Source organism: Nycticebus coucang, chromosome 5 (genome assembly GCF_027406575.1).
Source record: "Nycticebus coucang isolate mNycCou1 chromosome 5, mNycCou1.pri, whole genome shotgun sequence".
NCBI classification, from domain to species: domain Eukaryota; kingdom Metazoa; phylum Chordata; class Mammalia; order Primates; family Lorisidae; genus Nycticebus; species Nycticebus coucang.
In genome coordinates, this window is record NC_069784.1 from 47485266 (window position 1) to 47500009 (window position 14744).

Here is a 14744-nt window from a genome sequence, read left to right on the forward strand (position 1 = left end):
ATTTCCACCAGGGCTTTTTATACTTGGCACCTTCTTTCCTTTACACAACATCCTGTTTTCCTCAGACACCCCCCACTTTATTAATGAGCATTGTTCTCTTTTCTAATGGGGGGAAAGAAAGAGTTATGTGTGATAATAGGTCTGTCCCTGGGGTGAGGGGGATGAGTCAATCACGCTTGTGAACGACCCAGCCCCCCAACCTCCAACCTCCTTTTTTAGTATAGATTAGAAGCCAGAGAAGAATAGGGGCACAGGGAGTGGTGAGGAAGACACTCTGGGGAGGTGGCAACTGACCTGGCATCTGCGGGGGACCTCCCTTCCTCCTCCCCTGCACCTGCTTTCCCACCTTCCTCCCTCCTTCCATGCTGGCCATCCCTGCCCTTGGCTGTCAGGCCATCTTCTCATTCCTACATCCAAGCATTTCCTCCAGGTTGGCTGTCAGTCTGGCTCTGTGCTGTGGGGGTCCCAGCTGGAGCAGAATGGCCCTCGCATGAACATTAGGTCAGGTCTGGGCTTGTCCCTCTGACAAGTGGGAGGCAGGTGGCAGGAAGCCTGTGGGGCCTCCTGGGACAGAGGCGAGAGTTAGTTCACAGTCTCCAACCGTGCAGGGTTCAGCGGCAGAGAGGAGAGGACGGCTGGCGGGAAGAGCCGGTCGGTGTCTGTCTCTCAGACTCGCCTTCCACCCTGGCAGGCCGAGTGTGATGTGCTATACCCTTGGGGAAACTCAAAAGATGTGCTTGTCCACCCCGGACAGGGTGGCAGGGCCCAAAGTGGACTGGACCAGGGCAGCTGGCTGTGACTCTAGGCATCCACCGGAGATCACACCTGCTGTGGCATCTGCAGTAGCTGCCACCTCGACAGCCAGCCCTGCCGCTTTCAGCAGCAGGCGCCACCGTGTCCTTGGAAGGGATAAGCAGCCTCTCCACCTGGGCAGTGGGCCTTACACTGGCCGGCAGGGCTTCTCTGCTTGCCAGCCAGCTGCGGCAACAAGGACCCTTGCTTGCCAGATACCCCTGAAGCCTTCTGGAAAAAGGCAGCGGGGACCCACAAGCACGGGTCACTATCAAGCCAGAGAAATTCCCATGACTTTAGTTTTTTGCCCAGGCTGATGTGGCTTAGGGCACTGGGCTTAGCCATGGTATAATCATGAAAACCAATATTTACTGAGTGCTCATTCTGGGCCAGGAATTTTTCTAAGCATTATACATATATTAAGTCTTAGACTTATGAGAGCCTGTGAAACAGTTATCATGCGCATCTCCATTTAGTGAAGTAAGACTATTCTCAAGGTTATATAGTAGAAAGTGGCAAGGCTGGCTCAGCGTCCATAGCACAGTGGTTACAGCACCAGCCACATACACTGAGGCTGGCAGGTTTGAACCGGCCCAGGCCAGCTAAAACAACGATGACTGCAACAAAAAATAGCCAAGCATTGCGGTGGTCACCTGTAGTCCCAGCTACTTAGGAGGCTGAGGCAAGATAATTGCTTAAGTCCAAGAGTTTGAGGTTGCTGTGAGCTGTGATGCCACAACACTCTTACCAAGGGCGACATAGTGAGACTCTGTCTCAAAAAAAAAAAAGAAAGTGGCAAGGCTGTGGTCTCAACTCTGACAGCTGGAACTCAGAGCCCACATAGGGGCCTGTTAAGAGTGGGATATGTCCAGTCACTGGACAACAACAAATCTCTAGTTTTCATCAGATCATTTTAATTTTTTTCAGTGTGCTTAGCAATTTTTTGAACATCAAAAAATTCATTATATTACCATTATGCAAATGACATCACTAAAAGCATGTTTAAATGAGAAAAAGAAGTCATTGCAAAACTCACCACTCCAGGGCCAGAGGTGTCTCCTGTCTGTAACCCTAGCACTCTGGGAGGCCAAGGGGGGTGGATTGCCTGAGTTTAGGAGTTTGAGACCAGCCTGAGCAAAAGCCAGACCCTGTCTTTAAAAGTAGCCAGTGTGAGCTATGACATCACGACACTCTACCCAGGGTGACAAAGTGAGACTCTGTCTCAAAACAACAACAGCAACAACAAAACTCCAAAACAACTGGTTTTACATCTGCATGTTTTCCAAACCCTGCACTCACATATTTTACAGAGTGAAATATAATCGTGTATTCTGTTTCTTCTGGTTTTATAACATTGTAATATATTTTTATAAGGTTATTTTCTTACTTATTTTAATTGCTGCATACCATTCCTTCAAGTTGATGTACCATAACCTAGCCAGTTCCCTTTTTTTTTTTGTTTTGTTTTGTTTTTGAGACAGAGTCTCACTCTGTTGCCCTGGGTTCAGTGCTGTGGCATCAGCCTAGCTCACAGCAATCTTGGACTCCTGGGTTTAAGCGATCCTTCTTCTTTAACCTCCCAAGTAGCTAAGACTATAGGTGCCTATCATGATGCCCAGCTAATTTTTCTATTTTTAGTAGAGACAGGGTCTCACTCTTGCTTAGGCTCATCTTGAACTTCTGAGCTCAAATGATCCTCCAGCCTTGCCTCCCAGAGTGCTGGGATTACAGATGTGAGGCACCTCACCCAGCCTAGTCCCCTATTTTGGTCATTCAGTTTGTTTCCAGCTTGTCACCATTTAAAAAGTAAACATTTTTAAAAAGGCAAGGCATAGTAACTCATGCCTGTAATCTCAGCACTTTGGGGGACTGAAGCAGGAGAATGGCTTGAAGCCAAGAGTTCAAGACTAGCCTGGGCAACACACTGAGACCCTGTCTCTACAAAAAATTAAAATTTATCCAAGCATGGTGACTTGTACCCATAGTCCCAGCTACTCAAGAGGCTGAGATAGGAGAATTACGTGAGCCTGGGAGCTGGAAGTTGCAGTGGGTTATGATTGCACCACCGAATTCTAGTCTAGGCAACAGAGTAAGACCCTGTCTCTCACGCACAAAAAACAAAAACAAAAATATTTGCTCTCACTTTTTCCTTTTATCAAAAGCCTTGACTCTGTCCAGACACAGGAGAAACATTACCTGTGCAATTGAAGCTATTTTGATAGCCCTTGGCCTCTATTCAAGGTTTACTCAAAGGTTAAAAGTGTGTGAGCTGGAAGGATTTCATTAGGTGCTATTCATTGCAGAAGGACTTGGAAGGAGTGAAAGGTGAATGGAATTACACTCAAAATATTGCTGCCAATGTGCTGGCAACAGTGGATGTGACAGAGCCTGGCCAGGAGCCTGAGCAGCAGACTTACAGAGGTAACATTCGAAACTTGGTAACAGATGGCCCACTGGTCAGAGCTCATAAGGCCAATGCTCCTTAAACCAATAGGACGTAGACATATGATTCAAATGCTCTCAATAACCAGAGGGAACAATACAGTCTACTTGCCAGAGGCTTCAGTGACACGTGTGAATACGAGTATGCAATAGACTGGAATTATTTCTCCTCTCCAACCTCTGCTATTTAGTTTCCTAGCCTCAGTTAGAGACTTTTAAAACTCTGAATCACCACTGACCATATTCCCAGCTCCATCTGGACTCAGCCTTTTTGGACTAATGAGAAAACCTCAGACTCTGGTGTATGCTTAAACCAGATGAAATTCAGCTTAAAACCTTGCTAAAAAATGATCCATTACCCCATATCCTGAAGGCTCTGTCCTGGACACTCTGTCAGTCCAGACAGGCAAAGGCATGCAAGCAAAGCCAGGACTCAGGTGGGAGAAGTGGAGGACCTCATGGGCACAGTCTAAAGAGGTGCCACTCTCAGGCCCTGACTTGTGAGACCCTGAGAGTGAAGGCCTCCTTAGACTTTGTGCCCTGTGCACCTTGCTGGTCTGACCTTTGTCTTGGCTGAGCCCTAATGTCACAGCAAGGCTCTGACTTGCTCACTGCTGCTCTTCCCCGTTAAGTTCTGAATAACTATTAATAGTTAAACCTGGGTGTTCCCCAACATTGGCAGGTGGATAAAATGGGCTGCATCCACTACAGGGTAGGTGCAATGCAAACTGATGGGCTGACATCCTTCCCCTTCCACTGAAAAGTAGAAGCTCATGTTCTCCAACCAAATGCCAGCCTGAGCTCATGGCCAAACAAGAGGCCTACACAACCCGACCATCACTCCAGTGCAGCCCAGGGCCTGTGGGTTTTAGCCTGCCGAGAGCATTAGCATTCAACAGCTGTGCGTGTTCACACTGCTGAATGTGTATTACACAATATTATCAGACATTCTCCTACGCAGAGCAGCAGTATTGCCCCACTGGGTGATTCACAAGGTTCCAACGCAAGCCGCCAGAGAAAAGGAGCTATCAAGATTTTGGTGATGAAATTGTAGCACATGGGAACTGAGGAACACAGACCGGAAATCTTTTCAGGCTAGATCAAGAAAAAGCTTTGACAGAATAAGACATGATTTTCCTTTATTTGAAGCATTGCAGGTCTGCAGATCTCGGTGCAATTTGTTCAGAGGATGGAACAACGCAGTGAATGTTCTACCCTGAAGAGCTGGGAAAGAAGAGTCATCTGAAAAACGAGGAGGGAGCCAGGTAAGTTCACACATGAATAATAGATTCTCTTGGCAACAAAACCAGAGAGAGGGCTGGGGCCTGGCCAGGTCTAGAGGAAGCAAGGAAACCTGCCTGAGACTCCACAGCCCTAGATTTCCTCACAGGCCCCCTTGAGCATGTGGATCCTGAGAGCAACACCCTTTTCAGCTATCCCATGTCAGAGCCAGTGGCCTTCCACAGCATGTATATACACAAATCTACTGGGGTACAGGAAAAGATATTAGAATTATCTTTAATAATTATTTGTCCTCATCTGCCTCAACGTCTGTTCTTGAATAGGTTGTATGATGAACATCATTATGTATCATACTATGGAAGAGATGATAATTCTGACAGGAAGTACTCAAAAAGAAACTATACTAGCCTGGGCGTGGTGGCTCACATCTGTCATCTTAGCACTCTGGGAGACAAAGGTGGGTGGATTGCTTGAGCTCAGGAGTTCAAGACCTGAGCAAGAGCAAAACCCCATCTCTACTAAAAATAGAAAAACTAGCAGAGTGTGGTGGGCACCTGTAGTCCCAGCTCTTGGGAGGCTGAGGCAAGAGGATTTGTTAAGCCCAAGAGTTTGAAGTCACTGTGAGTTGTGATGCTATGGTACTCTTCCCAGGATGACAGAGTGACACTCTGTTTTTAAAAAAGAAAAAAAACTTTGGCACCTGTAGCTCTGTGCTTAGGGTGCCAGCCACATGCACCAGGGCTGGTGGGTTCTAACTCAGCCCAGGCCTGCTAAAAAACAAAAAAATAGCTGGGCATTGTGGCAGGCGCCTGTAGTCCCAGCTACTCGGGAGGCTGAGGCGAGAGAATCACTTGAGCCCTGGAGTTTGAGGTTGCTGTGAGTTGTGATGCCACAGCACTTTACCTAGGGTGACAAAGTAAGAATCTGTCTCAATTAAAAAAAAAGGTTTGTACTAAAAGGTTGCATGATCAAAAATATTTGAAAGCCACTATTTTAAGTAAAAGGATAAAACCCTTCAGCCTGGTGTTCAAGGTGCTCTGGAACTTACATATTCACTTCTGCTGCTGCTGTTTCATTCTTTAGATCACCCACTGCAATAAAATTGCTGGTCATCCAGCAATTCCCTTTTTTTGTTTGGAGACAGAGTTTTTATTCTGTCACCTGGGCAAGAGTGCTGTTACTGTAGCCTAGCTCATAGCAACCTCAAACTCATGGGCTCAAGCAATCCTCCTACCCCAGCCTCCTGAGAAGCTGGATTAGAGGAGTGACCACCATGCCCAGCTATTCCTTTTTTCTATTTTTAGTAGAGACAGGGTCTCACTCTTGCTTAGGCTGGTCTTCAACTTCAACCAATATTCCTGCCTCAGCCTCCCAGAGTGCTAGGATCATAGGCATGAGCCGCTGTACCTGACCCCAGTAATTCCACATTCTCTCTCTGCATCTTGGCAGGTGGGATGCCAGCAAGTGAGCACAGCAAATGAAGTCGCATTTACCTGGATACACTGAGCCTCCCAGCACTTTAGTAGCATCAATTCTAGTCCTGTCCAGGATATCCCTTCCTAGATAAGCCCTCCCAGTGTAACACCATGTTCATAATTCTCAGTGAAGCACAGCCTATGTCCGTCTGCTGGAGAGAGGCCGTGACTCAGATGTATTCAATTCTCATGGACATGGCTGGATGCAGTGGCTCATGCCAGGCTGAGGTGTCGACCCATGCCAGGGTCGATTGTTTGAGCTTACCAGTTCAGAGACCAGCCTGAGTAAGAGCGAGACCACGTCTCTAAAAAAAAAAACAATAGCCAGTCATTGTGGTGGGCATCTGTAGTCCCAGCTCTCAGGAGGCTAAGGCAAGAGAATTGCTTGAGCCCAAGACTTTGAGGCTTCTGTGAGCTACGTTTCTGCAGCAGTCTACTGGGGGCGACAAAGTAAGACTCTGTCTCAAAAAAAAAAAAAAAATTCTCACAGACAAACATTACAACCACTGTGTCCCCTGACTGACAGCTGCCATTACTGCTTGGTAGACTAAAACCAGCCACATCATTAGAATGAATACTGACTGTGCCCCCAGCCACACCAGCATTGGTGCTAAAACCTTGGCAACACAAGGGAAAAATGATTCCAGGACGTACAACGTGGAGATCCAGAAAACACCCTCTGTCTCCATAATTTACTCAATCAGGGATATCCCAAAGCAAAGGTGCTGATGTTCCTGTAGTTTGTACGCACACAGTGGTGCCCAGGCAGACAGTGGAACAAGCCCTCAGTCTACAGGCCTTTTCTCAAGGTACCCTGAGGCAGGGTTTTTCAAAGAGAGCAGCACCTAAAGAGAGCAGCATTTTCCAAAGAGAGCAGCATTTTCCAAAGAGAGCAGCACCTAAAGCTGTCTCCCACCCCTAAAGCTCTTCTGGCAATATACATTGATCACTCCTTTGATGGAGTGATGAAGTCAAATGTCCCCTCCCTCTACATTGGGGTGGGTCTCTGTGACTTCTTCCATCAATAGAGTATGGCAGAGCCAAGGCAGATCGATGGGTTGCTTGATTCATGAGTACGAGACCAGCCTGAGCAAGAGCGAGACCCCATCTCCACTAAACAGAAAAACTAGCCAGGCACTGTGGTGAGCATCTGGATTCCCAGCTACTTGGAGGCTGAGGCAGAAGGATCACTTGAGCCCAAGAGACTGAGGTTGCTGTGAACTATGATGACACGATGGCACACTACCAGAGGGTAAATAAATAGAGTATGTCAGAAGTGATGGAACATGGCTGCTGAGGCTAGGTCATCAAAATGCTGGGTGTTCCTCAAGGATCTGCCTCATAGACCATCATCGGTGGCACCCAGCACCATGTGCACCAGATGAGCTGACTATGAGCAGGCTACATAAGCTATCAGAGCCTCAATTTCCTCATCCATAGAGTGGGTATAATACTGATCCCTACTTCATGAGGATAAAATAAGATAATCCACAGAAGGGCACAGTACAATGCCTGGCATACAGTAAGCACTCATTGTTAGCAATTATTAATATCACTACTTGACATTTAGTAGGTGGCCAATTAATATTTGTCCATTGATTAATCCAATTGTGCTGGACACAGATGAAAAAGAAGACGGAGATCCAAGTTGTATCAAGGCTCTTCCTGTCCGGGCTCTCCTCCTGTCTCCAGCCCCAGGCTTTGCTTGTTCCGACTGCCCTGCACAAGCCACCGCACAGCGCACCCTGCTCCCTGTACCCCCCGCATTTCCCCCCAAGGTCCATATCGCCTCTTGGCTTTTGCTTTACAATTCCCTCTTCTAGAGGATTCCTTCCAAGTCCTCATTCCCCTTTTAACTACTAGCAGTCTGAGGAGATTGGTTCTGTAGGCTTGTTAAGTTGAAGTTGTATGTAAGTTAGAACAGGTACATTTACTTATTACCTGTAATAGCCTCCTGGTAAGTGAATCCACCATTCCTTAGATGTTTGTAACTCAGGGACTGTCTGTATTATTACTAGTACTTCAGCTCTCTGCCTTCAGAGAACATCTGTGGAAGCCTTTCCTCACCTCACAATGAGATCAATTCTCTCTTTATACTGTCAGGCAGTGGTTCACTGTAGGGAAATTGCCTGCTAATTTCTCTGATTCCTTCCTCACCTGGAAGGCAAGATTCCTGCAATCTTCACCCCAGTACTCCTAGTAGTCAACCAAGACTAGTCTCCAACAAACACTTGTTAAACAAATGATTGCGACTTAACAGTAACTTTAAAGAACATTAAAACATTAAAAGAAAGGTAACAATGTTCAGTGCCTTCGCTTTCTGAAAACAGCTGCTGTAGCATGTTTTGAAAAGATTTGCATCGAAACGCTCAGATAAAATCTTGGCATTTAATGGATGGAGTAAGCTTTGGTTATCTGGAAAAATAATTTGCTTATAGTGCTTTAACAGAAGATGCTAAATAAATGGGTGTGTTGCTCCCTGGATTTTTCACTGGCCACTCAAATAGATAAGCTCTGGAGAAGGGGGCGGGAAGAAGGGAGCCACACTGATTTCATAGTACCAAGGATTGTGCCTTGATTACTTAGTTGCTCAATGAATGTTTGCTGATAGACTCAGAAATTTAGAGCTTAAAGAAACTTTGATGACTGAAGATTGTTTGATTCATACCAAACCATTTAGGACACCAGGGGATGGACCACAAAGCAGCTGTCACTGGCTGGCAGAGGAAGGGAACACCTTCCTGCTACTCCGCGGATCTGGCCCCAGGTGTCTGCGCTGAATGGCTTTCCAGGAACCCCAGCAGTCCCTGCCAAGACTGCATTTTCTGATTTAACTGCTAAGGCTTTCTGGATGGAACAAGGAAATATCTGCAATGCTTTCGTCTAAATGTGATTAGCGCTGCATTTGATGGTATTCCTTTCCAAGGAAAGCACACCACCCTTAGGCTGGGAAAATACCCAAAATTTCCATTGTGTTAGGATCCACGGGGTGAGGCTAACGGCAATTTCTAACACAGCGAAGGCCATTTTAATTTCCCACAGAAGGGTTTCTGGAACCCAAGGCTCCGCTCTGGTTTGTGTGGCAAGAACCTGTTGGGGCGCAGCATGCCACAACCCGTGCTGCTCTGTGTGCTTCCTGCCCGTCATCAGACATCCCGAGACCGTGACGTCAGGGCAGAACACCAAGCGGGTTTCCTCCCTGCCTGGGAAAGCCCTCCTCTAGACAGGATGTGACATGCTGGTCTGGGAGATCTTAGGTTAAAGTTTTTCTGCCCCCGCCCATGGTAATAGGAGGTGGGTATGCCGCCTCACAGTCTGAGCCCATAGAGTGTATCTGAATTTCAGTCCAAGCCGGATTGAAAAGATTTAAACAAAAACGAGTTACTGCCAAGGGTACCTGTGCACCACTGGTTTCCCCCCATCCCCACCCCTGTTATGCGTATATTGGTTTCTTTCCCAAAAGCACACTGTGCCCTTAAGTCGGCAATTTAAAAATCCTCTTTGCCAGGATTGATCTGTCCTTGCAGACTACACAGAGATATGCCATGCACATGTACACGTGGCTTGATGCCAACCATACCTGAAAGTGCAAATCATGATGATGTAAGTTTTGACCGGGCTGGGTTTGAACCCCCCACCTCCAGTATATGGGGCCAGTGCCCTGCTCATTGAGCCACAGGCACTGCCCAATGATGTAAGTTTTGAACTTCAGTAGGGGCAACATGGTCCGGCTTACTGAGATCAAGTCATCTAATTCTTTTTACTTACATGCTACATCCTTTCGTATTCCTATCATGCAGTTGTCTTGTTTTGAAAATTGTGAAGGAAAGCTGAAGCGAGAATAAAAACATTAGAAAAGAGGAAAATATTCTGCCAAGTTTTAGCGGTACCCAGACTCTGTTTTGGCCAGCGGGAGTAAATTAATTAGAGAATCCGTTTCTATATAGAATTCTTACTAATAGAAAACCAGTTTATTTCTGGAGTTGCTAAATAAATGTTGAACAATATTTCAAAAGTATCAATTTGAAAGGGCACCAAGTCGTTAGCCTGTCAGGATGCTCACAGTTTCGTTCCAGCCCTGATCCTGGGAGATAAATCATAGCAGGCTTCTCCAGCCTTCCTCGGCCTTTGGTTTGCTCTTCTCTTCTGTGAAATACAGAAATTACAGCAGAAGCTTAATAAATGTTTGTCGCCTGAGTGCCTTCAAAAGCATATAAATCAGCCTGGTGCAGTGGGGTTCACGCCTGTAATCCCAGCACCCTGGGAGGCTGAAGCCAGTGAATTGCTTGAGCTCAGGAGTAGGAGACCAGCCTCAGCAAGAGCAAGACCCTGTCTCTACTAAAAATAGAAAAATTAGCCAGGTGTAGTGGCGGCACCTATAGTCTCAGCCCAGGAGGCTGAGGCCAGAGCATTGCTTGAGCTCGGAAGTTTGAGGTTGCTGACACCACGGCACTCTATCAAAGGCAACAAAGTGAGACTCTGTCTCAAAAAAATAAATGAATAAAAACATATAAATCTTTGATGGTTTTCCTGGAAACAAGTAGCAAACTGAAATTTAGAAGCCTACTGTGCAAGAGATTTGCCATGACAATTTTGCTGGGGTAATAAGATTTGATCTGAGGACGTAGCAACTGTCCCATTGCCCCGCCCAGGCAGGCTGGAATCCTGTCTTTATTACAGCTCTCTTTTCTTTTCTTCTTACATAAGCCCCGTTTGGCCAAAGTCTAGGGGGAAAGCTGTGGGTGAGACTAGAGCCAGAAGAGAGATCAGGAAGAATGTTTCTAGAGGCTACCATTTACAGCCTTCGCTTGAGGGTGGCCAGACTCCTTAAAAGGTGTGTGTGTGAACACACTCCCCCAGACACAGGCTCACATCCACCTGTGTTAGCCTCTAACCCAGGGCTTTTCAAATGGAAATGTGCATACCAGGCAGCTGGGGATCCTGTTAAAAATGCAGATTAGGGTAAACTAGGTCTGAGGTGGCATTGGACAGTCTGCATTGCTAACCAAATGCTAACCTCCCAGGTGATGCTGCCAGGCTCAGACACAATGTGAGGCACTATCCCACCTTCTCCACCAGACCTGGACACACAGCGTCCATAGGGATACAGAAGATCAGGATCTAAAGAGGAGCTAAGCACAGAGGTCGGTGATTAGATCAGGGTCTAAAGAGGAGCCAAGCACAGAGGTCGGTGATTATATTACAATGTTGTAAGTGTTCATCTGGGTACATGTATCGGCTCTGCTGAAAGGGAAGGGGTAGAGGGGACCAAAGCTTAAAAAAAAATTGGTAAAAATCAATGGATCCCTTTCCTTGGATTCTCTTGACAGGGCCTAGGAAGGAAATAAGTGTGATCTGTCAAAACTATATTTAGCACCGTGAATGGTGACCTGGAGATGGTTATGTTGTTACTCACTTTCGTATTCTGTCCACTACAGGGCTGGGAAATAAATTCACCATAAATGCACACTGACTAATGAATGAATTATTTATTACACTTCATTTAATTTTTTATTGTAGTAAAATATACATAACATAAATTTACCATTTTAACAATTTTTAGGTAGACTATTCAGTGGATTAAGTATATTAACACTGTTGTTCGGGCGGCGCCTGTGGCTCAGTGAGTAGGGCGCCGGCCCCATATGCCGAGGGTGGCGGGTTCAAACCCAGCCCCGGCCAAACTGCAACAAAAAAAATAGCCGGGCGTTGTGGCGGGCGCCTGTAGTCCCAGCTGCTCGGGAGGCTGAGGCAAGAGAATCGCGTAAGCCCAAGAGTTAGAGGTTGCTGTGAGCCGTGTGACGCCACGGCACTCTACCGAGGGTGGTACAGTGAGACTCTGTCTCTACAAAAAAAAACCACTGTTGTTCAACCAACACTATATCTATTGCTAGAACTTTCTTTTCTTTCTTTTTTTTTTTTTTTTTTGAGACAGAGTCTCACTATGTTACTCAGGCTGGAGTATGTGGCCTGTGCCTAGCTCAAAGCCACCTTAGCTCCTGGGGTTCAAGTGATCCTCCTGCCTCAGCCTTCTGAGTATTTGGGACTATAGGCACCTGTCACAATGCTCAGCTAATTTGTCTGTTAATATTTGTAGTAGAGGCCAGGCGCAGTGGCTCATGCCTGTAATCCTAGCACTCTGGGAGACCAGGGCGGGTGGACTGCCTGCGCTCACAGGTTTGAGACCAGTCTGAGCCAGAGCAAGACCTCATTTCTAAAACTAGCCAGGTGTTGTGGCGGGTCCCTGCAGTCCCAGCTAGTGGAGAGGCTGAGGCAAGAGAATCGCTTGAGCCCAAGAGTTTGAGGTTGCTGTGAGCTATGACTCCGTGGCACTCTAGCAAGAGCGACAAAGTGAGACTCTGTCTCAAAAAAAAAAAAAAAAAGAAAAGAAAAGAAAGAATATTTGTAGTAGAGACAGGCTCAGTTCTTGCTCAGGCTGGCCTCAAACTCCTGAGCTTAAGCAATCCACCTGACTCAGCCTCCCAGAGTGCTGGGATTACAGCCGTGAACCACCACATCTGGCCATCCCTAGAACTTTTTCATCATCCCAAACTGATATTCTGTACCCATTAAACAATAACGTCCCGCTCCCCACCTCCCAGCCCTGGTAACCACCACTCTGCGTTCCTCCTGTCTCTGTACACTTGCCTATTCTAGGTACGTCACATAAGCCGGATGATACAGTGTCCTTTTGTGATTGGCTCATTTCGCTTAGTGTATCTTCAAGGTTCATCCATATTGTAGCATGTACCAAAATTGCATTCTTTATTTATTTATTTTTGAGACAGAGTCTTACTTTGTTGCCCTTGGTAGAGTGCCGTGGCATCCTCCTAGCTTACAGCAATCTCCAACTCTTGGGCTCAAATGATTCTCTTGCCTCAATCTTCCAAGTAGCTGGGACTACAAGGGCCCACCACAACACCTGGTTATTTTTAGAAACAGGGTCTCACTTTTGCTCAGGCTGGTCTCAAACTCCTGAGCTCAAGCAATCTACCCACCTCAGCCTCCCAGAGTGCTAGGATTACAGCAGTAGCCACCATGCCCAGCCCTTCATTCCCCTTTTAAGGCTGAATAGTATTTCATTGTATGTATATATTACATTTTCTTGAATCTGTTCATCCATTGATGAATACTTGGGTTGTTTCCACCTTTTGACTATTGTGAGTAATGCTGCTATGACTGTGGTGTAGAAATCTGTACAAGGCCCTGCTTTCAAATCTTTTGGGTACAGACCCAGAAGTGGAATTACTAGATCATATGGTGATTCCTTGTTTAATTTTTTGAGGCCCTCCACACCATTTCATTTAATTTTAAAGTTTAATAATTTAATTATTTAGTAGCACAGGAGATAATTTAAGCATCTAGCTTCTCCTTGCTGGGAGTGACCTTTTACTGTGATGATTTATAAGACAGGTTGTCCTTGCTGTACCTTCTCTATGAGATGCTGTGATGGTGGAGCTGGAAGGAGCTGTATGCCGCCTTGCTTCATCTGCCCTGGATGGGCTGCTGGATGGGACTGTCAGGACTTTCAGTTTCTGGGTCAACCAGCCAGGCCTCTCGGCAAAGTCTCACGGGCCACCCCTCAGCTACAGAGAGGAGAAATGGCCCCAAGTCAGTGTTGTGTGGGTTTCTTCCGTAGGAGAACCCAGCTAGGGCAAAGCCTACAAATCTCCCCATGCCAAGGGTTTCTGCAAATGGTGACGGGGCAGTAGTAATGTTTTCCAGGGAGCTGATCTAACTGGGAGCACAGGCTGCCCCAAAGCAGAGCCCTCTGAGGGTGCGGCTCTGGCTATGGCCAGGAGGGGCCCGTCTGCAGCTGGAGGCCATTAAAATGTGGCAAAGGCTCCCAGCTTTGTTCTCCGGATTAATTTAAAGTGCTACCAGCCTGTAGGGCAGGGAGTTAAATTCCAGAAACTGGAGACTCAGGAATATCCAGACAGAATCCTGACATTCAAACACAGGATGTCATTTTTTAAAAAGCTATTTATTGAAATAACAGACTTTAAAAAATTTATCCACAAGCCCACATGCCCCTCCCCCAGGCAAATTTGCTGTTTTCATTTTTCCATGTTCTTGTCCATAGCTAATGTAATTTTTATTGCTGTTTTTACTCAATCAGTCATGCCCAGATTTCTCTTGTCTCCTTCCCACTTCTGAAGGCAGTTCTACCCAGATTATTGTCCTTTTCGGGTTTCTGGGATTGAAGGGGAGCAGGGTGAGTCTCATCCCTCTCTGTCTCCTGGCTCCCCACTCCTCCTACACACACAGGCCTGTGCACACACCCTCCAGGGGCCCTCCTCATGGGTTGGTAATGTGTTTTCGCTCACTCACTTCAGTTTACTGCCCAAAGTCTGTGGCAAAGACACAGTGAGGAGCAGAAACGTGCCTTGTGAGCCTTCTGCCTGTTCTGCTCTGAGTCTGGCTAGAGTTGGTCATTGCACAGGGTGCATAGGGATGTGTACTTCATGGAGCTCAGCCCCTGGCATCACTCCTCTTTTTCTTCTGCTTCTGAGTTCTCTGTTTGTTCCCCTCCAGGATGCCACCTCTCAGAAACTTCACTTACACTAAGTGGCTAGGGTGAGAGTTTATTGGATTTGTTGTGTTGTTCTGCACCATAACATTTGGCATTCCTGGAAAAGACAAGGTAAGACTTAGGGACTGTGGGCTCTTCCCTGGCACTTCTAAAAAGCACTGTTCATTTTCTTGCCTACAGCAGGACCACGACACGGGTCTTTTTCTAGTGCCTTTCACTTCCAATCTCCCATGTCATTGACTCTGACTCAGAAACGTCCT

The 14744-nt window shown here is 46.6% G+C and overlaps 1 long non-coding RNA gene across 2 annotated transcripts in view; it reads left to right on the forward strand.

Annotated features, from left to right (window-relative positions):
* The window catches only part of LOC128586343 (uncharacterized), an 88972-nt gene extending 80347 nt beyond the window's left edge, over positions 1 to 8625 (forward strand). For both annotated transcript variants that reach the window (XR_008380220.1, XR_008380221.1), the window contains 4 exons: positions 3096 to 3213; positions 4384 to 4499; positions 5926 to 6775; positions 6826 to 8625. This is a non-coding gene — a long non-coding RNA (uncharacterized LOC128586343). The remainder of the gene's footprint in view (positions 1 to 3095; positions 3214 to 4383; positions 4500 to 5925; positions 6776 to 6825) is intronic.
* Positions 8626 to 14744: the final 6119 nt, after the last annotated feature.